This window comes from Glossina fuscipes, unplaced genomic scaffold (assembly GCF_014805625.2).
Source record: "Glossina fuscipes isolate IAEA_lab_2018 unplaced genomic scaffold, Yale_Gfus_2 197, whole genome shotgun sequence".
In the NCBI taxonomy this organism is placed as follows: domain Eukaryota; kingdom Metazoa; phylum Arthropoda; class Insecta; order Diptera; family Glossinidae; genus Glossina; species Glossina fuscipes.
The window spans coordinates 765247-789017 of NW_023998540.1; the positions used below are offsets into that span (position 1 = coordinate 765247).

Sequence of the window (23771 nt, forward strand, 5' to 3'; positions counted from 1 at the left end):
AAACATCTTTTTTCGCAAGCCATACCGCCGGATGTTTCTACGCTCTATAAACCACTTGATGATCGAACATACAGTACGTGTACAAAACTGTTTTGCACGTGTTTTTTTTTTTTTTTTGAGAAAAGTGGTGTGTAGGAACGAATCGACCACAGCCAAATGTGATTTCCCTAGTTTTTCAAGTCGCTTTCTGTCAATAAACTGCAGCTTAATTACAATGCAGAAAGAAAAAAAAGACCCGGAAATTTCTAAGTTTTTAAAAATTGCTGTTGAATTCTTTGTTCCTACTCTTCGGGGGGATAAGCTTAAACATTTTGACGAAATTCTTTATACACTTTTTTTTTTGTGTATGCATTTTCAATATAAACTATACACGATTAAGTTCAATCGATTTACATTATAAAACCAATACAATGGTAAATACATTTAATCTGAAGGTAAACATAAAGTCACTCAAGCACACACAAAACCAACAATCGGCAATCGCAACAGCATACATCATACAGTGAGTGTAACAACATAAAAATTGCAATCAATGCAACTTTTTAAGCGGATACCTTTGCCACCTTTTGCTTGACGGTCTCTTTGTCTCTCTCTTCCGCCACAACATTCAATGACTCAGACATGCATTCCAAATGCAATCGTGCTTCCAATGATGCCAATGGGTGATGTTCGATTTTGACTATAAGTGCTTATGTAGTTTTCTTTTTTTTTTTTCTTTTTTTTTTAAGGGCTTATGACTATAAATGCGTTCGAGTGGATGTATTTACCTTAATCGTGTTACGTTTATTTTTTATACGCACACTTACATTGCGGTTTTTAACTCACGAAATTGGTCAAAGTGCATTTGCAAATAGACAAACAAAGAGCAAAGGCGGTAACGAAAACAAAAAAAAAGAAAAATTAAAACAAAAAAAAAGAAAAACATCTACACCCTCGCACAAAAGAAAAACAAGAACACTTACAGCCATACATTGTTTGGAATGGATTCACGTAAATAACAAAGTGACAATTGCAACATTTTGAGTGAACATTTAGGTAAACATTCGCGAAACAGTCGTTATAAAGGGGACGATGATGATGATGATGATGTGATGAATGGTTTATACACATAGCCATTTGCGCGTGCATACAATAGCCCACAGAAAGAAACATCGTTGTCACGGACACTATATATTGATACGCTTTTGTCGGTATTGACGTGAGGTAATCGCAGCAAAGTAAAGCGAAAAACAAAATATAACAAGATATTTAAACAATAGCATCAGCCAGCCTGGTAGTAAATGAAAATAAGTAAGAAAGTTACTTGTCGGCGGGGGCCGAATCTCGGATGACCACCACTAAGGCCGATTTTTTCCAATTTTGCACATAAAGAGTAGAGTGTTTCGTAACGTTATCAGCCTTCTAACGTTTACAATTTGAGCGGAAACGTGCAAATTTTTTTTTATAAATACGATATTACGTTTAGTATATGCTGCACTGCGGGCTTCTGCTTTGACAAATTTGGTCCATTTTCAATACGAGTGCAAACTACCAAATTTGAAGCCAATATCGTCATTTTTGCGACCAGGACTGTAACAACTACACACACCACACAGGCACACAGACGAAAGGGCATGGCTAAATCAATTCGGGATTTCACGCTGATCAAGAATATGTATAACTTTTAGGTCTCTGAAGCTTCCTTTTGGGTGTTGCATATTTTTTTGGAAAATAAATGATTATATCCCTATCCTACAGTGGTGAGTGTAATAAGTAAGAAAATTGTAGCCGGTTTAGGGCGAATCTCAAATGTAGTAGCCGATATTTCAAATATCCTTCTACTATGCCCACTGATTTTTTATTCAATGGACACTGGAATTGCCAAATATTTACAGCAATACAAGACTTAGAAGCAGGAACAGCCCAGCCTACATAAACGTCCATACATTTTAAATCGGTTAAAAATGTCGAATTTACTCACCACTTTTGAGATGAAGCCCTCAATGTAGAGAAAGCGTCCGTCCCTAAAATTCAAATTCTTTCTCTTTATATACGTTACAGGAGTTCTAAATAATATCATATATTGGTATATGGATTTGCGAACAAAGCCTGTTACGTATACCCGCTTACTCGCTATGCATTAAGGGAGTTTTGTGCAATCATGAACAATAGCTTTAACTGCGTGAGTTTTGAAAAAAGAAAATTCATTAAAATAATTTTTCAAAATAAATACTTTGCTAGGGTGTTCGCCAAAGGGAAGATTATAGATTTATAGAGTAATGGCATTGACAGTTTCTGAAATCAATAGATCTAGAATTCAACATACCAGCCATGTAAATATTAAAATGGAATTTGAGCATCGATGGCCAACGCCACGTGGTAGATGACAAATACGTCTGAAGCTGTTTTTTTTTTTTTTTGTTTTTGTTGTTTCGACATATGGCAGCCATAAGCAGCCCTAAGACCAACACATGTCAGAAGGCAAAAGTAATTTTCTAGCAAAGAAAGTTGAGCTTTGTGCCAAACGAAGGATATCCGCTTACAGTGTCTTTTCTTTGTCCGAACGGTACAAAAGAAAGCCCATTTTGCATCACATCCTAACTGGGTATGAGAAACGAACCTCTTTAGATAATCCCAGCCGCAGAAGTTCTTCGGTAGATCGTGGACGTATGTACCATCAGCATTGATTGCGGCACACAGTTGCTGGGCAACACTTTGGGTAAACTCCATACAATAATGCATATGTTATCAAGTTTACAGAAAAGTTCCCATTTTCATGTATAAATACCTGACGAAACTTTATACCGAAAAATCACTACAATCATATCTTCTCTTCAAGATCGGTTGTACAATACATAAATACATAAACTTTAATTATCCTTGACCATCATCATGCCTAAGAACGAAATATTAATCAAAGTTTAAACCACAGCCGTCAACTAGACATTACACTACAAGTCAGGTCACTCATCAGATTCTAGTTAATTAACTCAATTTTACGAAAGGTCTTCGGGAATTTTTTCATTTTTACAAGTATAAACTATACGAAAAGCATCGGATCAGTAAAACTTTTTGTAAAATTTTTTAAGTTCGTCGTGATAGTTGGTGGTGTTACACCATTTACGACTCCGTTAGCCTATCCTAGACTAGTCTTCGGAAGTTCCTTAGTCAAAGCGAAGCCATTAATTATTTAATAGATTTCAACACCCTACGCCACTTTGCTTAATACAGTTCATCATGAAACTGTTTTTCAAAATAAGGCGTTATAGGGGAAGTAACCAAAAAATGATCCAATTCGAGACTTTTTAAATAGCGTTCATCTTTCGGCTAAAAAGCACATCAGCAAAATTCTATTAAAATTGTGATCAGTAAGTTTAATACAAGAAAGGGAGGGACAGATAGGGTGTGTTTTAAACCTTCGGGGATGTTGCTTAATATATCTATGTAATATATGTGGCAGACGTACGCAGCTGATGGCTTTTTCTGCAAAATTTTGTATCAATACTTTCCCACCACACAAGGGTAGATCTTTACGACCAGTTTTGATCAAACGGACACGAAAAGTTTAAATGTTCGAATTCACTTTAATATTTTTTTAAAGCAGCACATAAGGTGAATCAGGCGGCTAAGTCGGACAGATATGTAACACGTAAAACATCTATCACCTGAACAATACGTTATTTAAGTCCGCATCCTCAAATTTCAATTTTACAAGGCTAATGCAAAGTTAATGTTAAAATCGAGTGTCGAGCGTGTCACTCTTTTGCTCGGTAAGTATGCACTCACTGCAAATACTTTACACGCACAGGTTATTGATAACGCTCCACCAGTTCTATGGTAATACCTTTATTTGAATTTTTCATTCATTGCTTACGTCTGACAACTCTTGTAAATATAGTTTAGTTTGATGTTAGTCTATTAACAATAAGTTACAATTTTACACACTATATAAATGCTTGCTTTTAATAGGATTGCCTTGTATAATTCAATGAAAACGTGTAACGTTTGTAGAAGAAGACAAAAGTGCGACAAAAGTTCTTAAAAAGATTTAATTAACGAGACTATAAATTAATCAATAAATACAATTTTCTTTTATAGCAAAAGAAGTGAGATGCAAAGATTTCTGAGCAATAAATGAGCACACGTGCAAGCGTACCAATATAATCAAAAGTACATTTGGTGTAAATTTAATAGTTTGTGTTATTTCAGATGTACATTTTTAAGCTGACAAATTTTGCATTATCTCTGGTGGTGGTTGCATAAACCTACAGTTTCTGCCATATAACGAATCTAACGAATTCACTACCTCAAGCAAAGACAGAAAGAACAAAACCACTTAAAATTATACAGACTTCGGTTACTTCTCTTGAGAATCCCATCGGAGAGAAAATGATAGCCATATGGAGGGCAGACACCCCAAGGAAAGAGAATAGAACGTATGTCCAACCATGCAGTAAAGAGAATTACATCGGTTCCCCAAAATCTTTGTATCACGCATTACAAGCAATGTAATAAAATTAGTATACCTTTGCTCGTTGTTGGTGAGTGAGTGCGGAAGCTTTTAAGATCAAAAAAAAAAAAAAAAAGGCTAAAACAACCGACCATTAACCACATGCTACGCAACCAAGCATAAATCTTATTGGCATTTATCACAATTGTCAAAACAATCTCCTTTATAATTGCATTCAGCTATGACAGGGTGAACAATGCAAACACATAGCAAAACAACCAACCAAACAACAAAACAAATAACCAAAATCCCGGTGCTCTTAAAGCAAACACGTTTATTATCCAATGATCCTGTTGTCATTAAAAAATTGCATTAGGATTTTTAAAAATAACATACTTTAAGGGTGAGATGCGGTCACTCTTACTTTTGCGGTTAGCCTGCATCGATATGTTTTGCAAATTTTTCGTTGTCTTTTTTCATTTTTTTGCTTTTTTCAGCTTCCGCTTTATAAGAGGATTATGAAATCGCTGTAAGAGATAGAAAAGATGATAGAAAATGAGAAAATATGAATGTTTTTTTGTGGGGCGAAATCTTCGAAAAAAAAAAAAACAAAATAGGGTAAGCAAAACTGCTTTATGCAATAATAATGACTTATAAGAGATATTTGCGCCGTTCGAAATAATAACAAGAGAACGCACATCGACATGGGGGAGAGACGGCTTAGTAATTATGGAAATTTATAGTTATAATTCAAATCATCCTTTCACCAATAGCTAAAAGTTATTTTTAAATAAGCTCAGATTATTTTTGCAGAATAAAAATCGAATTTTCTTATTCTGCGAAATAATATGCCAAAGGTGTTTGTGGAAGATAGCGATGGCCGGAGATCTAAACTGAATATATGTGTGGTGAAGGGCTAATCGTTTACGCACGACAAGAATTATGTTTTGTTTATCTTCTCCCCACTCCCGCAAGACGACCGAAAATATGTGAAGAATAGCATTTTAATATAAAACGTTCTTGCAAAGTGAACAACACGCCTGTGCTAGATAATTATATATACCTTTAATCCTAATCATCTGTCTAGCTACCTGAAAAGAAATTAGTTTACCCTGCAAGACATTTCTTGACATACTAATATATTCACCTTATCAGCTAATTTGCATTTTTTACTTGTTTCCGACCGATCAAAACTTGACACATAAAACGAGGTGCTCCGACACGCTTAAAATGTTGACGATGTGGCATTTGAGATGCGTGTATGATTACGACGTCGAAACCGAAGGCAAGGATGAAAAAAGCTCGCCATTTTCGGTCCCTTGTAAACGTTTTGTTCACTACAATGGCGTGATTTATCGCGAGTTCCTATCAAATGATCGTACCACCAATAAGCATTATTACCTTATGTTAGGAGCAGCTTGCTTGAAGCAATCTGAAAACACCGGAATCGCGCCGCAGCCACTTTACTTACCGAACTTGGCGCCCTGCGTCTGCTTCCTGTTACCGAAACTAAGAAGACCCTAGAGAGGATGGAGATTTGCCACATTATAGGCAGAGCTTAACACTATACCAAAAAGCGCATATTAAACTGTTTCGGGGATTGGAAAAAGCGCTCTTACGAAAATGCCATATTTGATGATTTGAGTTTTCATTAAAATTAGTGGATTTTCTAGGAAAACAAATTCTAAAGAAAGGGAAAACCTAACCTAACCTAAACCTAAGTGTACATTCTTAGCGTGCTACCTGCAAACTAGCGAAAAGATTGACAACAACTGAGACAAATTTCCGGGGAACACCTATTAACGGATTAAAAATGTGACGACGAATTTAAGTAATTGTAACTTGCTTGTAAAAACAGAATTTTTGCGGAAGGCGAAAGTTAGTTGCGAGAGTCAAAAAGTGAGTGAAGTTAATCGAAAGCGAGTTGTGAGAGTCGAGTCAAGAGAGTTGAATAGCAATATTCGAATGGATAAGACCAGACAGAGAACTAAACTGTTTCTTGTAAATAAGTTATAGATAGATCTGCTAGGAATTGTAACAAAAACATATATCATCTTAAAAATCACTAGTCGACGGTAAGAACTTATTTTGAAAGAAGTTGAATAAAAACGTACTTTCGCAAACCCTGGTGTCAAAAGTAGAATTGTGATTCACAACAAGAGGGACGCTTTAATCCGAAGATCTAATAGTGGAGCAGCTTAAACAGGAGCTGAGGGATGCTGACTTTATAATTGGGCAAGATCGACCATCACTGTCCTACAGCGCAGAGCCTACTATAATTCGTTGCTTATTTATTTACTGTCAAATATATTTTGTCAATAAATTTACTTGAAGGCTGTCGAATAGCTTAGATCATATGCTCGCTTGTATTGAAAACTCTACCGGACTTGAGATTTAAGCTCGCGATCATTGAATTGTTAGTCGCTATATTTTTTCTACTCAGCTAGTTGTTCGTAGCGTACTTAAAAATTATACTTTGTTTTCGTGTAAGCCGTACTTTTCATGGGGCCCTTATGGAGGAACGGGCCTAAAGCATGTACTGCCTTTATTCTCTGACTTATTTGACTTATTCTCATCAGACATTGCTAAAAATTGAACTTTCTTGGCATATAAAGTGTCATCTTTGCCAAGAACCCTTATGTGGAATGGGGTGCACAAAATGAGCAAATGTGATGCGAAGATGATAAAATTTGTTTTTATAACAAATTACTATTAGGGGCGAATTTTGATCGCGTAATATAACGTTCGTAGGGAAAGAACGACGAACAAATCGTCCCCTCCGGTTCAAAGCTTTGCACTCTTGTTTTTCTATCAAGAAATACTGAAAATCACAATTAATTTTTTTTTTTATAAAAGCTGAGCATTCGTTCTCCGGACAGACGGACATATGAGCTATAAGAAATCGAGTCTTCTTTCCGAGTGTTACATACATTCGCACAAATTTAATACACCCTGCAGTTAAACCGACACCAATCAGTTGCGATGAGGGTACAAAAATTGATAAAAGATGCCAGAGCCTATAAATAATAACTTCTTACAGATGTACCTTCGGATATCAAAATTTGGCTTTTCTTAATAAAAATTTATCCAAAATCTCAATTTCGGGGAAATGTTGGCTTTAAGAACTTGAGTATGACGTAATTGGCAGATTCTCATTGCACACATTTGCCTTTCAATGCCTTTCAATCCTTACTTAATGTTAGATTGAATGGAAATGAAACTACTTATTAAACAGGATTTTCAATGGAGGCATTTCAAGATGTCAATCCAATTGACGGGACGAATAGTTGTGTGCAAGTGGTATAATGACTTTAATTGCTGAGTTGCATTTCCATTTCTTGCACATTAAAAAACTTTTTCTTGTTTGTATGATACATACCTTAGTGCATATTCTTGATTCTCTTCATGTTCATTTTGGTTGTGTTTTTCTCATATTCTGTCTCTGTACTTGTGAGAATGTGCTGAAAAGTTATAAAACTGTTTTAAATAAATTTAAAATCTATTGCAATTAATTTTGCAATTTCTGGTTTATTTTTATAAATAGTTTTCTATATCAATATACATAAATTCCATTTTATTTTATTGCATTTCTCGTTACAGAATAAAGGGATTTTCAAAATTTTAATTACATAATATTTAAATAAGCCAGTCAAGTGTTTTGTAACTAATGAATTATTTTTGCTATTATTATTAATTAAGGATACATGTCAGGAATAATTGTGAAAACTTATTTAAAAACAATAAAAAAAACTACAGTGGGCCGCGGCCCGACGTTAGGTACCTTACACCCACTCGTAATTATTCATATAATGGCTTTTCAAAAGAAGGCGTTATGCGGGAACTGGTCGAAGAAGTGATCCGATTCAAACCGTTTTTAATAGTATTCGTCCTTGGGCCAAAACTTTGTAATAAATTTCATAAAAAAGTCTCGCAAAAATTGCGATCTAATGGTTTTGAATTGATCGACGTAGCAGGTCTATCCCCATTCCTATACATCTGCACAAACAAATACATCCTAGCTATCTACCACAAGTAACGTAGCGCATAGAAAAAAAGGTTTATAAACAAATAGATGCATAATATATATTTACATAAAATAGACTGTAATAGAAGTAGAGTATGTGACTGATATTCATTTAATATATACTACGCTATGAAGACTAATATCAGAGGAAGAAAGCATTATATGCCTTTTACAGTGACTGCTTGGATGCCCTTTGTAAAATATTACTGTGAACTTGATTTTTGGAAACCTTTAAAAGCTGATTTCGTATATAAAATATCGGACCTAACCTACAAACATATATATATGATATTCATTTCAGCTACTTAACCAATTCAGTTGAGTCAGTTGCTGATGAGAGGGGAAGAGGGAAACAGAGAGAGAGAGAGAGAGAGAGAAAGAGAGAGAAAGAAAGAGAGAGAGAAAAAAACACAACTCTCGATAACCAATTAAAAATAAACTGACAGTCAGTCATTGTTCTTTCAGAGCAGGTGCGTACCGCCTTTCTATTGACATTGAACAATACGAAAAATATAAGTTCATATATAAATAGTATAACAGCAAACCTAATAGCGCTTATCAGTATTATAAACTTAATAGCATAACATTAAAATAAATTCATGTAAATTTAACAAAAGTACCTAACCGCAGCCGAAAAGAATTATCAGTTGGTTTTTCATAGTTTGTATGAAAGAAGCGAAAAACGATTAACTATATGAAAGCGTTTCCCTATTCTTAATTGCGAGCATGGTCGTTTTATCAGAAGAAATGCTTCAGACTATCTATAATGTATGCATATATCGTTGAGCATTATTAAATTTTGAACCAATCTAGGCGTATTCGTCTGTCTGCCTATCCTTCGTTGTTTTCGCTATCGCAAAAACTACGATATCTGCTTCAAAATTGGGCAAAATCAATTGACGCTTTCAAGTTCGTTTAGTCGGTCACAGGGCAAATCTGTAGAACAACTAAAAACGGAACATGTCGGCTGTTCGATACTTTGTCTAGATATCTAAATACATTTTATTGATGAACTCACCGTATCTTAACGAAGTATAAACATTAATCGGCCAAGTCTGTTCAATACTATAAACTATCGAAATTTAATTTTTTTTGTTTTTTTTTTGTTTTTTTTGGGTAAAGCTGATGGATGTTAAAGATTCGGTTACAGTTGAGTACGATTTTGGTTGCAGTTGTTCTTTTTTTAATTGAGTAAAATAATGCCAGGATTCACAATACATTCAGTGAGTGTTAGTGTACTACTCTTAGTTTAATTTTAAGTGATTAAACTGCTTAAATAGCAGTTGTGATCTGGCATTTTTAGGACTTTTTCCATTTAACCGATTATTTAACAAAAACTATATATCTTTAATATCATATTTGTATGTGTAGGTAATAGAAAAAAAGGAAAAGGAAATATGAAAGACGCTACGTTTTGGGGAACTCTATGTCAACCATTTGTAATTATAATAATATAATTATACAATGGAAGATATTACGTAATGTATTAAGTATATGTAAGCATCACTGTTATATTGCTTACAAGACCGTTACGCTGCTAAATGCAAACCATTGCCAGCTTTATATAAAAACGTAACAAATGCTTAATGCCAAATATCGTTGTAACCTTCTAAACGAACAAGGAATGAACTTAGGATCAGGTAATGCGGAAAATCTTTTGTTTTCGCGATGCTTTGCTTCTTTACATGTTATGAACAATACGTCTTTTCCGTATCCTAATACTAGAGTTAGTTGACCAATCTATCATACAGCCTTGTAGCTTATATCATATGGTAGTCTTAATAGAATTAATGACCAAAATCGAAGAAATAAAATAAAATATTAGTTGCTTGCATGTACTTTGATCAGTCACAACTATTGGCAAAAATGACACAGTTATATACAGTATCAATATAGACAATGATTAAATTCAATCCTTTTGAAAAAAAAGCGTTATGGAGCTACTTGGACAATCTCAAGGGCAACAAGTTATGCGTTAGTCTAGCAGTGCCACCGACATTCCTTTTATCAGCAAGTTACTATTATCTAACTTCATCGCGACATTTTTACTCGGCCAGTCCGTTAACCCATTTTTCCGCAAAAATTTTCTGCCAATTGTTGTCAATCGTTTCGTCAGTCGACAACTGCACGATGCAGACAACCATAAATTTGTATTTGCTATTCTCTTTCTTTAGAATTAAATCATTAAATAAGCAGAATATTTGCGAAAGAGAAAAGTTAGTTGCGAGAGTCGAGTCAAGAGTCGTTGAATAGCAATATTCGAACGGGCGGAACCAGAAGAGAATTAAAGCGTTGTCAACATAAGTTCCTGTCAATAATTTGTAAATAGAAATAAAAGTGAAAGTAAAACACTTACTATACCTATACTATTCAGTGGTACGAACTTAATTTCATCACAAGTCAGGTAAGAACGTAAAATTACGAAAAACCGTTTACCTCCCAATATATATTGTGCCACCACCTTTCAATACATAGCTTCCAATACATAGCTTCCAATATATATTGCGCCACCTAATATATGAGTTTTACAGGATTTCCACAACCTAAACGCCTTAAGATGAAACTTTCAGTTTGAGTAAGAGAGAGCGGATTAGTAGCTTAATTCCTGATTGCCATCTACTCCAAATTGTTGGTTCGATATGATTTAAAATCGTGTGAGTTAGCGGATATTATTATCAATTATTATTATTAATATTTTCAAGGGCGTTTATAGATTTCTGTGTGTGGTTTTTTCCACATTAATTAATCATTTACATAATTATCATAAAAAACTCAACCGAGTGTTACGATTTTACACAAATTTTTTGCTACTTCAAAACTGGCAGAGAGTCGAGCAATGAATCCGCAGATGTGATCACGCCTTAGGTGGACTCTTCCTCTTGATCAAGAATATTTAAGACTTGCTAATACTGCCACGACCGCCATTACTGTATTACACGTACCTAGAACATTCTCATGCAGTGATTGGTCATATCAAAAAAAAAAAATAAAAAATAAAAAAAAATAAAAATAAATAAATAAATAGCATTTACAAGGAAACTCATTATGCGGGCGAATAATGTTCCCTTTAAAACAGTAAAGTGAACAAATATGCAGCACAAGATGATCAAAATCAGTTTATTCTGCCAACTTTAGAGAAGAAAAAAAATTCATTTATTTGATGTTAACTAATTGCGTTAATATAATGATGCTACAATGAGTTAATCGAGAATTCGATATGTAAAGGAAAATAAAACGAAAGAAAGATTTTGTAAACATAACAAATTTCCTACATCAGCGCTTCTTTTTGAAGCTTTTAGAACTTTATTTTGGCCATTAGCCTGCTGCATGAGCATACAAAACTCGTAGTTAGAGATTAGTCTAAATTTTATTATACGTAATCTAATCTATTGTATGGTATTGTAGTCCTTTCATTCATTTATGGGCACATATTAGAGAAAATTGTGTATAAAATCTACTTGAATATTTTGTGTGGCATATTTACAACTTTGTCTGAGCATCTTGTTAAATACGTTTTGGAATATATATATATATATATATATACATATACTCTTACGCACAATTTGTTGCCCGAAGTTATAGGAAAACATTAGGCTGTTACGTAAACCATACACCGCTATTTATATATATATATATTTATATATATAAATGTGTATTTGTATTGCATATGCGCATACAAATGTTAGGTCTGCAAATAAATGCCCCGCCTAAAAATTTGGAGTTTTATAAACTCGGTTGCATTCAGTTCTCCCACTATGTTACATATAGAAAACTTGAATATGGTTGCTTTCTTACTAGGTGAGCTTCAGATGTTTAGAAGCTATCGTTCAGTGTATATCAAAACGCGAATAGGTGAATCTCAACTAGCAGCATTGAAAGTATTGATTTCTTTTTTTGTGTTTCTAATGGGCTTACGTTGGACAAAAATGCAGTTGAACTTGTGGAATAATTTATTTTGAAGTGAAAATGCAATTAAGCTACAGAACATTTAGAAAGTGAGCTACGTGACTTTGTGGCGAAAATTATTGTCTTGGAAAGAACAAAATTCAAAGCAACCGAGGACTAAAGTGATCTTTAACTTGAGTTGAAAACTTCCCCAGTACGCGAATTATTCTCTTGATTTCTCTCTTTCTGATTACTATCGGTGCAGATCGGTGCAGATCGGTGCAGATTTAGCAAAGCAATAGCTCTGCAAAGTTGTCTCTTTCTGATTACTATCGGTGCAGATCGGTGCAGATTTAGCAAAGCAATAGCTCTGCAAAGTTGTCTCTTTCTGATTACTATCGGTGCAGATCGGTGCAGATTTAGCAAAGCAGTAGCTCTGCAAAGTTGTATATGTTGCGAAAACGGGTTAAGTCACCTCTGAGCTACGGTGTTTCCACTATGAGGGCACCCGTAAGCTACCCGATAAACGGCAAAAGACCGTAAATATTGATGGTGGCCACTTTTGATCATTTACCCTCCAAACATGAGTATGAGTTCAATAAATGCCAATAAATAAAACATGAATAAAGATCGAGAATTTATTTGTAGCTCTAATATATATATATATGTATGTATGTGGAAAGATAAACGTCTTTGGGAGTTTTGAAGCCTATATGGAAGCATGTGTGCATGCATGCGTGTGCTTTATCATTTAAAATTTTATTTATTTACTTGCTATCATTTAATATTTATTCCCTGATAATTTTAGATAATTATCGTTCCTTCTTAGATACATACATACATATGCAACAGAGAGAGAGATGATGAGTTCTTTGAAAATCAAATTTTTGGCAAAGTATGGTTCAGTTCGCTCATTTCATCTATACAAAGCGGATGTTGTTTATTTTCATTATTTCAATTAGTTTTATTATTAGGATCAATATCCGGCCAGCGGTTATTCATTCATTCCATATTATTATTATTATTTGCTAGCATCGTAACTGTTTCAATTCTTCTTCTTCAATATTATCATTATTTGGAATTATTAATTGGTTTTTGATGACCGTGGGTATGCGTGTGTGATTGTTTATATACATTCAGTTTACTAGATAATATAAAATATTTTCAAATATATTAACAAATTTTTAATGGAGATTTTAACCGTTTGTTCAACAATTTATTGCCGGAATAGCTGTTTACTCGAATCATTATTGCCCTACCTAGAAGTGCCAAGCGTAGAACTGGCTCAACCGGCAATACAATTTTTCAGGTCTACTACTACTGTGCATTAGATGTAATCAATCTATTTGAGTTCTTCATCCAACTCTTCCACAAAGAACTCTTTATATCCGGGAAACATTCTGCATTCAATTGGAACTTTTGGATTATGATCAAAAAGTATTTTTGAGATATGCAATTATCTAAATTATTCATTAATGCCTTCTACTAACTAAGAAATTTGCTTATTCAGCTGCGAAAGAGAAAAAGAAACTTTCAAAGGAATCAAACAGATTGAAAAGCGAGGCGGGGGATACATTCATATAATAATAAATCCCTTATGTTGTACTGATTACATAACATTCGAATACGATTAATTGATAAATAATTTGATGTTTTGTGTGAATATAATTTACAAAGCAAATGAAAACGTTTCCCCAGTTAATGGCTGCAATATTTTGCTTTCAGAAATCAATTAACATAAAATTTTATTGTTTATTTTGTAAAGAAATTCAAATCACAGATGGGAATGCAAAGTTTTTGTTTCAAAACGTTTTTGCACAATATTCTCGAAATAAATTAATTATTGTAGAAATTAATGGATGCCAGTAAACGATATCAAAACATAACTGTGTGAATTTATTAATTTCGATAACTACTTACTTAGTAGAAAAAGAGAGAAAGGATCCCCATAGCGTCAGGCAATATTTTTAAACAACAAATGCTTCCCCCTTGCTTACGACTTAAATACTGGCAGGAAGAGTTATAGGTAGAGAAGGATGAAACGAGAGAGTAGTACTTGTGCACGCTTGACTTAAAAGCGGAAACATCAGGCACGGTGGAAGAGACCATTATTGGTAGATTGTCCCAGAGGTAGGCAGTGTTACTGAAGAGCAACAAATTGCGAAAGTCTATCGTGCAATATGCACGCAATCCCAGGACGTTTGGATGGGAAGGCTGCGGAAGCCTTGTGGTCCTGGTAAAGGACTTGACGGTGAACATATCCCTTTTATCTCCATAAAACACTTGCTGTCGATATACCTACACATAAGCAGCACACAGCCCACATTAAGCCGATTCTTGAGAGTATCGAGTGTTTTGGAGAAAATTCCGTCACCCATGAGCCGCAGGGCCTCTTGCTGTTCGCTGTCGAGCTACTCCAAACAGAATTTGTGGACTTCCGCCCATACATGTGGGTTACAATCGGATATACTTTGACAGCGGTAAAGACGGTATAACTGGTTCGGATATCGGCTGGAGTTAAGAATTTCTTGAGTCACTTTAAGGAACCTAATCTTTCGACATTCCGCACATATATGTTCTGCTTAACAGAGATCATTTTGTATTTTCATGTACAGAACATCAAAGGATGTTCACTCTTCTACGAAGGAGAGGAGTTGTTCATCATTTCGTCTATGCGTTAAATGGCAACAATGTGCCTTAGCAAAGCGTCAAAGTTTACCCTGCTAGTTTGATCTCAGTCTGATATTTTTGCGATGTCTCGATTTAACGTGCCATTCATTATGCGCTGATTACGTAATTCGGTGATGCTAGGCCTCTTAGTGAAAGAAAATAAGTAACACAAAGTGGTGTCGTCTGCAAACAAATAAATAGTGTTTTCTGTCACGCATAGAAGATCGTTGATGAACTTCAGGAAGAGAGAGAAAAGAGAACCGAGGAAGGAGAATTTTATTCCGACTTTGCCGTTATTTGTGAAATAGAGTACATATATAGCTGTGCAGCGTACAGAATTGTTTCGTGGATGTGGGATGAAGTTGGTATGTTGTCGTGAATACGTAATGTTGCATCTTCAGTGGAAAGACAGCACACCTGCTATCTCTTTATCAACACAAAAAAACTTCTGGGCGTAATCTCCAAAAATGTCTCTTTGGGCTTTGCCAAGAAGATCGTGCGATACACTAAACACTAATTTGATTCCATTACAATTTTTAATCGATCTCTGTGCTCAAGCACAACATATAACGGGATATTGAAGAATTGAATAAGAAACGCCGTCAAGTTGCAAGGATTGATGAAAAATCAAATTAAAAGCGTGATCCATTCCCTTCGATTTCCTTTACATAATCAGATGTCGATCACATTGATTGAGCTATGAGCGTAACTAACTGATATTTTTTCTTCTCTATATATTTTCATTCAATTAAAATAAAATAATATTTAAGCAATAATTTCAAAAATAATTGCCGATGTGTTGCATAGCTTTGTTTTTTTTTTTTTTGTGTCAACTTTTATATCTTTTCATAAAAAGTTTTATTCGTCGTAATCTCGTTTTAATATGCTTTTGCTCTCTTAAGAGTTACGGCTTATGGGAGAGCGACAAATGAAAAATTTTACTTTCATTTATTTGACATGGTTGGCATGCAACTCGATGTTTGTGTACAAATTCTTAAAAATAATAATAAAAAGAAAAAAAAGAAAATTTGGCGGTTGAAAAATAAAAATTTTTAACGAACCCCCTACTAAAGTGTTCACATGTACGCGTATTACGCTTACATCCATGTATGTAATCTTACCAACTTAATATCCTGGCATATGTCAATCACTGCATACAAATTATTATCTATACATGTGTGTAAAGAGAGATGCGTAGATCCGCATGGCTTTCTCCTATAAAATTGCTTTCAAAGAAATTTGATCGTATCGTTGAATATTTTATACGGCAAGGTTACGTACGTGCATTGCTGTCATATCTATAAGCCAAGCAATTTCGTATTGAGTACACATTTTTTATTTATCTTTAGTTCTTCGTCGCACTGTTAACTGAATATATTTGAGGCAATTTTTTCTTGCTTCACATATAATCGGTTTTAGCTTTGTAGTAGATAGTATAGTCTCATGCTGAGCTGATGAGTGATTGGAAATTAATAAGACAAATACTTTTTAAGACATTGCGCCATAAAAACCGATCGGCAAGAAAATCATTTCGTTGAAAGTGGCTAAATGGAGCAAGCTCTCGCTTGACAATTCTAAAATAAGAAGAGGACAATGAAGTCTTTACAATAAACGATGTGAGAAACAAACGATTACTTATATATATAATATATATAATTGGGTCGGCTTCCTATGGAGAAGAAAATTTTGTGTTCTCACAAGAAAAAAAATTTGCTTCTCTTGTTATCTAAATTAACCGAATTGGAAACCGTTGTATCTTTTCTTTGGAGACTGCGATTAGAATAAGACAACACTTGGTTCCCGTTAGTAACAATTGAGGGAGAGAGAGAGAGAGAGGGAGAGAGAGAGCGAGAAAAAGATGTGCGAAAAACTGTTTACAATAGTAGTGTATAGTGGACTGTCTATTTCTCAGGTAATTTGAACGATTCGTCACCTGCTAGGCTGTATTTCAGGAAAAGTAAAATATCGTTATCGGCGGTAGTCCCCTGAAGGGTTGCTTATATTATATATCGACTATTGGTTTGTGTACAAGATAAAGCGAGTGCTCCCTATTCATCAGATATATTGCTCGATCTTACATCGTCTATACTTTATTGCACAATTTTTATACGACTAGGCATCTTATGTATATGTTAGTGAATTGTCGCATTTAACGTGACCTAAGAAAAATTTGCTCTAATATTGTTATTGCTGGGTAAAAAAAAAATGTCGAGACTGTAATTATTAATCCAGGCAAGGGGCGAAGGACAGGCAGACAGAAGGACATCCCTAAACCAATCCAGTTAAACCACTATTCCATCTTGGCACAGTGTATGCAATATCTATGAAGATTTCTAGGCATTGATCCGTTGGTTGTGACAATGCACGTCGTTGACGAAATTCTTAACTCATTTTGGATCCCTCTACATGCGAAAATGAGATTTTTTATTTTCGCACTATACTTGAAAGCGGAAAACACAATCAATAGATAACGTTACTCTACTTTATATTGTCATCGTCAACACTCCTTTCCGATTTCTCTTCATTTCATGCGACTTGCTGTGCGCAGTCAGTTCTCAGATGTTGTTATAAAAAAAAAAAAAAAAAAATTAATTACATTTGAAATTAAATTTTGTAAAAATATTCGTGAATTTTTTATGCATTTTTCTGAAGGAAAAGAAAATAGAGCTCAATGAGAAGTATTTAAAAAAATATTTAATTTTCTTTTATTCGTATATTCACGCGGTATATTATATGCGTAATGTGGCCAGTTGGTAAATATTACGATTCATAATATTTACATGCACGCGCATGTATATATCAGTAATGTAAGTGCTTACGATTCGCTCGCATACCTTATAAATAAATTGCTGTGAATTTAATTTATTTTTCTGTTCACGATGTGTGTGTGTGTGTGTGTGTGTGTGTGAACGTATATGCCGGTGTTTACGTTTGTGCGAGTTTGTTTGTTAAAGGAAATTATAGGTGTCAGGCAGGTTTCTGAATCAATTGTGCTTTCATGTTTTTCTCTTTCCTTTTTTTTTTCCTGTTTTTTTTTTTTTGTTTTTTTTTTTGTTTTTTTGTGATTTCACACATGTTTGCAATACGAATTTGTTGTGATTTCATTAAACTCTGTTTATTAATTACACCTACGCCTTCTGTATATCCTGTAAAAGGCATTCATAGTTAACGTGTTTTCTCCTATTTTAATTGTTATATACGAAAACGCGTTGTATATACATATATATATATATATATATATATATATAAATCTACGCCTGCAACAAGTATAATTTTACGGTTCGTCAATTCGCGTTCGGGTTTGACATGACATCAGGAAATTGTAATTTGCTGTTTACATTTGAGTATCAAAAATGCCGTTGTTCTGTATTTTGCCCAGAATTTTCACAAAAATGAAAAATTTTTAAATAAGACCTCTAGTTACAAAAAAAAAAAGAAGAGAATTATAAAAAGTAAGTAAGATGATTATATTAAGGGAAGGTCGACCATTAAATATCCTACATCACTTCGCCCAGTATAGGCATTCATTTGCTTTAGTAATAATACATCAAGAATTACACGTTATTTTCATGCAAAGGCATATTTTCCACAAAAAGACCCACAGTGGAGCATGCCCGAAGGATCGCGGATTTAGCAAACTTAATTACCTTCCTGAAAATTTTATTAGTTTTCAGTTTTCGTTGGAAAACACTAGAAATTAAAATTTCTCTCCATACAAGGGCTTGCTTTACGGGATAACTTCTCAATATGTTGGCATCTAAGGAATGGATCTATGGGAATCAAATTCGCTATAGTTAACTTTTTTGTTAAATTAAAAACCTTTTTTTGAAACTTTCACCTACTACTCATGAGGGGAACCTTATATGCATTTCCAAAGAAGAAATAGACTCATGCAGTTCACATTCTGTCCACTTAATTTTTATGTCAAATTTTTATTATGAATAAATTTTCATCACAAAGCGTTAACAAGTAGTCCCGTTTTGCCACATCAGGGTTGATATTTCTGGAGAGTCCTTATATGCGGTAGTATTTAAAAAATTGGCGTACTTTGTCCAAATTCAGTAAGGTGTCAACTTCTATGTCAGTTTACTATTATGAATTAATGTTCCTCATGAAATTTTGAAAATTGGATCCATTTGCCATTAAGAAATTCAATTATCGTAGGAATGATTACATGAGGGAGGGTTTAAAAAATTGTCTCAGCAAAACGATATTTCTCATGGCAATTTAGAATCTCAAACTACTATTATTTTTTGTCGAGAAATTTTGAAAACTGCAATATTTTTCGGCTTTCCAAACTAAGGCTTTGTGAGGGCTGGTCGAAAAAGTGCACCGATCCAAACCATTTTCAATAGCGTTTGCCCTTACGTCAATGTAGCAAATTTTATTAAAATACGCAAACATCACACGGACAGACCAGCTTAGATTCACAAAGTGATTCTGAATCGATCGGTAGGCAGGTCTACCTTAAGCCCTTGTAGGTGTTACATCCGTCACACTACCATACTCTAATACAAGTGGTGTAGGGTATGAAACTCAGACGGGAACATCTGAATAATTCATTATATTTGTATTTGTATTGACAAAGAGAAAAACAAAAAATAAATTACGTTCGGTATAAATCGCATCGTTATATATACTAACAGGAGGAATACGCTTGCAAAGGTTTTCGGGATTTACCAAAAAAGGGCATAAATTGTTTTATAACGTGTCGAATAATAATATGACTTTCCCGTAAGGGTTCACGTTACATACGTTAAATAATTCATTGAAGTGAAGTGAATGCGTTCAGCTCTAATTTTTGACCGCAAAAATGCAAATTTGCTGCGAGCGCATTGCTATGCTTGTTTAATGCGAACGAAGCCGCTGCTGCTGAATCATATCGACCGCTGGAAAATAGATACGAACATGTATCCGAATCGCAATCAAACATTATACCGCTTCTGCGAGTTATTAAAACGTCGATGGTAGGAAAAGTATTTATGGCGCAAGGCTCGTACTCTAAGTTTGATGTAGGGGTTAGGTTATATAGTAGGTAGGTAACGATCGAATCTATGTGTTATATATTAGTGTGAAGATTCTTCTTCAGCACTGCCTCGCTTAATTGCATATGGATTGCAGAGTCTTCCATTCAAGATACTTCTCCTTTGTGATTGATACTGATTTCAACCGGCAAATTCTTTTTCACCACTTACATGCAATCATTTTAAGTGAACTATTTTTTGGATGCATTTTTATTATTATTATAGTTATTATTATTATTATTATTATTATTATTACTATAAACTTAGCCAGAGAATAAATTCTAAGACTAAAGTCTTAAAGGACTAGCATCTAAGGCTTTCGGCTTTATTAAAAACTCCACCGCACTTGAGATTTGAACCCACGACCATTGAGTTGCTAGTCGAGACTCTTGCCTACTCGACCACTCAGGCGGATGGATGTATTTTTAGTTTATAGAAACGAACAAATTCCAAAATGTGAATTATGTATGAGATTTACTATATGATGTTTAATATATATATCGAGTGAATGAAGTTTCTCTATACCTCACAATCAAATATCAAAAGACTCAATTCAATCCCAATACTTTCTACTTTTCATATTTCATTACGCACAGCCTTATGGATAACTTGTGTCTTGCAAGACCTTTGATGCTCTCTGAATGATACATTGAAAAAGTGTAAGAATTCTCAGATAGGTTTTAATATGCTGTTGCATGTAGCGTTTGTATAAAAATTAATAGGAACTATGCATGTGCATGGTAGCAAATTGTTTCTTGTTCTTCTTCTTTTGTTAAGAAAAACTGCTAGTTCATTAGGGGTGTCAATAAATACTCCGTATTTAAATTGGTTGCTTTACAAAGCCTGACCAGCCGCGTTCATCTTTGCCGAAATTTCGGATGTAGGTAATCGTGATAGTAATCCGTTGTTGCTTATATGGCACAAGTTGAAGTTGTTTTGTTGTCGTTGCCGTTGTCATTCAGTGTACACAAAAGCATTTACAGCGCTGCATATTGTTCTGGTTTACAGTAGAAAGGTATGTATTAGGTCGTGTTGAAAATTATCCGCGGTTTTTACGCGGAGCGGTGTCGAAGTCTACACATCATATGCCAAACGAACATGTGCTTAAAAGGAGACATTTCAACTTACATTTTGTGTGAAGATAGTTTCCTCATTCTTTGCTTGCATAAAAAGTTATATTGATTTCAAACTGAGTGCAATATATGAAGACATACGCTGTGTGAGGACTTTTTATTGCAAAGAAGGTAAAAACGGTTTAGAAAAAAAATTTTTCACGTGAACGGTGAGAATGTTGTGAGTGAACGAAGGACTCAGAGGTTTTTTTGCTCGATACTGTTCCGGACATTCAAAGATGCACTTTGCAGTCACTGAAAAACTCGATAAAAAAATAGCAACTGATGGAGCAAGACTGGCGCGCAAGTTGCCAGGAAATGGTGGAGACACTAGGCATCAACAATACGAGAGTTTGCAATCGTTTGAAAAGAGCAGGCCACAAAAACGAGCTCGAAACCGCAGAAGAAATTGCGTGGTCTAATGGTTGAAGCTACGGAAATGGACTGAAATGCAGTAAAAGTTATGAAACAGTTCGAAAGTGGTTTACGATATTCCGTACAAAAAATTGTGATCTTGATGACGAGGAGAAGCCACTCAGAAGAAGTGACCTTCAAGTTGGGATGGAAACTTCTCCAAACAGGTCTCTTTCTGACTACCGCTAGACCAGATCGAAGCAAGGTAGCTTCTTCCTAAAGCTGAAGATAGGCCGAAATGGATCGATGACTATTGTGCTTTGAAGCCACGAAATTCCTACTACATGAAAAAGCCTAAACAAGAGAATAAAGATAATATACCCTCGCCATAAATATATTTTAAATAAATTGAATTTTATTAGAAAAACGCAGAGAATTTACTGACACACCCATTATATTTGATTTGAAAAGCAGCATGCAATACACAAAAACTTTATATATTACATATATAAATATATAACATTTAATTTATCCAAAAACTTATTGATGTAAAAGTCATTCTCTTTCACCCTCTATCCCACCCCCATTCGCTCGCTTTCTCTCTGCATCTATCCGTGTATTTAGGTCAAAACCAAACATTCTTCACCCATACAGCAGCCTTAGCAGCTTCTCGTAAAAGAAGATAAATAAAAAAAAAAAAAAAAAAAAATTTGCTTACAAGTTTAAAAAAGTCTTAACCTAAGCAATGATTGTAGACTTTTTAGTGTGGTCGATAAACTAATTATATAAGTGTGAATGTTTAACTTGAAATTGGATAACAAAACTAAACTACATGATAGACAATAAGACAATAAAACTAAAGAATGAAGTAAATCCAACTAAAAATAGGCGAATCAAATAAGGAACAAAAAAGAAAATGCAAAATGCAAAAATTTAGGAAAATATTTTTGAAAAAGAAAATAAAGCAACAAAAAAAAGAAGAAAATTCTTTACTATTTTCAAACATTTTATAACAATTTATTTTTAGTAATAACCGTAAACATGTCAGAGATTGCAAAGTAGTTAAGCCAGTTTAAGGTCTATTGTGGTTAACCAACTGCACATATGCACTGTATAAGTATGTGTGGGAATTTCCAAAAATATATATATATATGTATACAAATGTGGTAAAATTATCTGGAAATCATTATCAATATATCAAACAAAACATATGCAAACATACGTACATGTGTATATGTATATATACAAGTATGTGTTGTCTATAAATATTTTATATTTGTGTTTATTAACTATTAAAATCGAATATATGAAGAGAAAGTTTCAATTTTTCCTTTGTACATATATGTAGATAGTTTTTGTGGATTAGCTTTCCAGCTCTCGGTATTGGGTTTCTGTGGTAAACTAATAACTTTCGCCCATCACACGCGCACACACACACACACACACACACACACACATACAGCGGAGGTATATTTTCTCTCCTTTTCTTTTCATGGGTGTGATGTGGTTCGTTCAGCCTGTCTGTTTGTTTGTTTGTGTGTGTGTGTGTGTGTGTGTGTGTTGGTGTTTGTGTGTCTTTATAGACAGATTTGCGAAGATTGTTTGGAGCCCAAAGCACACTTTAAATGCTTTTTGTGGTTTTACGTATTAAAACTAGATTTTCTCGATTAGATGTTTATGTTGCCGTTCGTATGCAGCTAACTACATATGCAAACATATCTGTGTATTAAAATAAATGTAATATATTCTAATTCGCATTTCGTATTGCTTATATATATGTAATTGAGCATATCTACGCTATTCCACACAAGTACATATGAAGAAGGCTACCAAGTCCTTTATATATCCATCCATGCATTCTTATCTCCATATATATTAATATATACTGACTGACATACATACATACATATGAACATATATATATGTAATATACGGTTAGAGTTACAATATCATTCAATATGGAAATTTGATTGCATGTTTATTTTCTTTTTACATATGCATACATATATACATATGTATATAACACAGGTTATATAAGCACATATATTTTTGTATTTGTTTATGCTGATCGGTGCTTGATGGTCTTTACAAACAAAAATTGGTTTTCATCCAACTTATATTGCTAACTAATCACTTAAGTAATTCACTTGAGATTTTATAAGCAATTAAAAGTTGCGTGCCAGCTCAACTTGAACCAAAGATAATATCGATAAATGTAATGTTTTATGTGTGTGTGTGTGTGTGTGTGTGTGTGTGTGTGTGTGTGTGTGTGT

At 34.2% G+C, this 23771-nt stretch overlaps 1 protein-coding gene across 1 annotated transcript in view; it reads right to left on the bottom strand.

The window, feature by feature from the left end:
- The window catches only part of LOC119641961 (hemicentin-1), a 257082-nt gene that overhangs the window by 199357 nt on the left and 33954 nt on the right, over positions 1-23771 (bottom strand). Inside the window, exon 2 of the mRNA XM_038040896.1 lies at positions 7809-7890. The gene's annotated coding sequence lies outside the window, so the exon portion shown is untranslated. The remainder of the gene's footprint in view (positions 1-7808; positions 7891-23771) is intronic.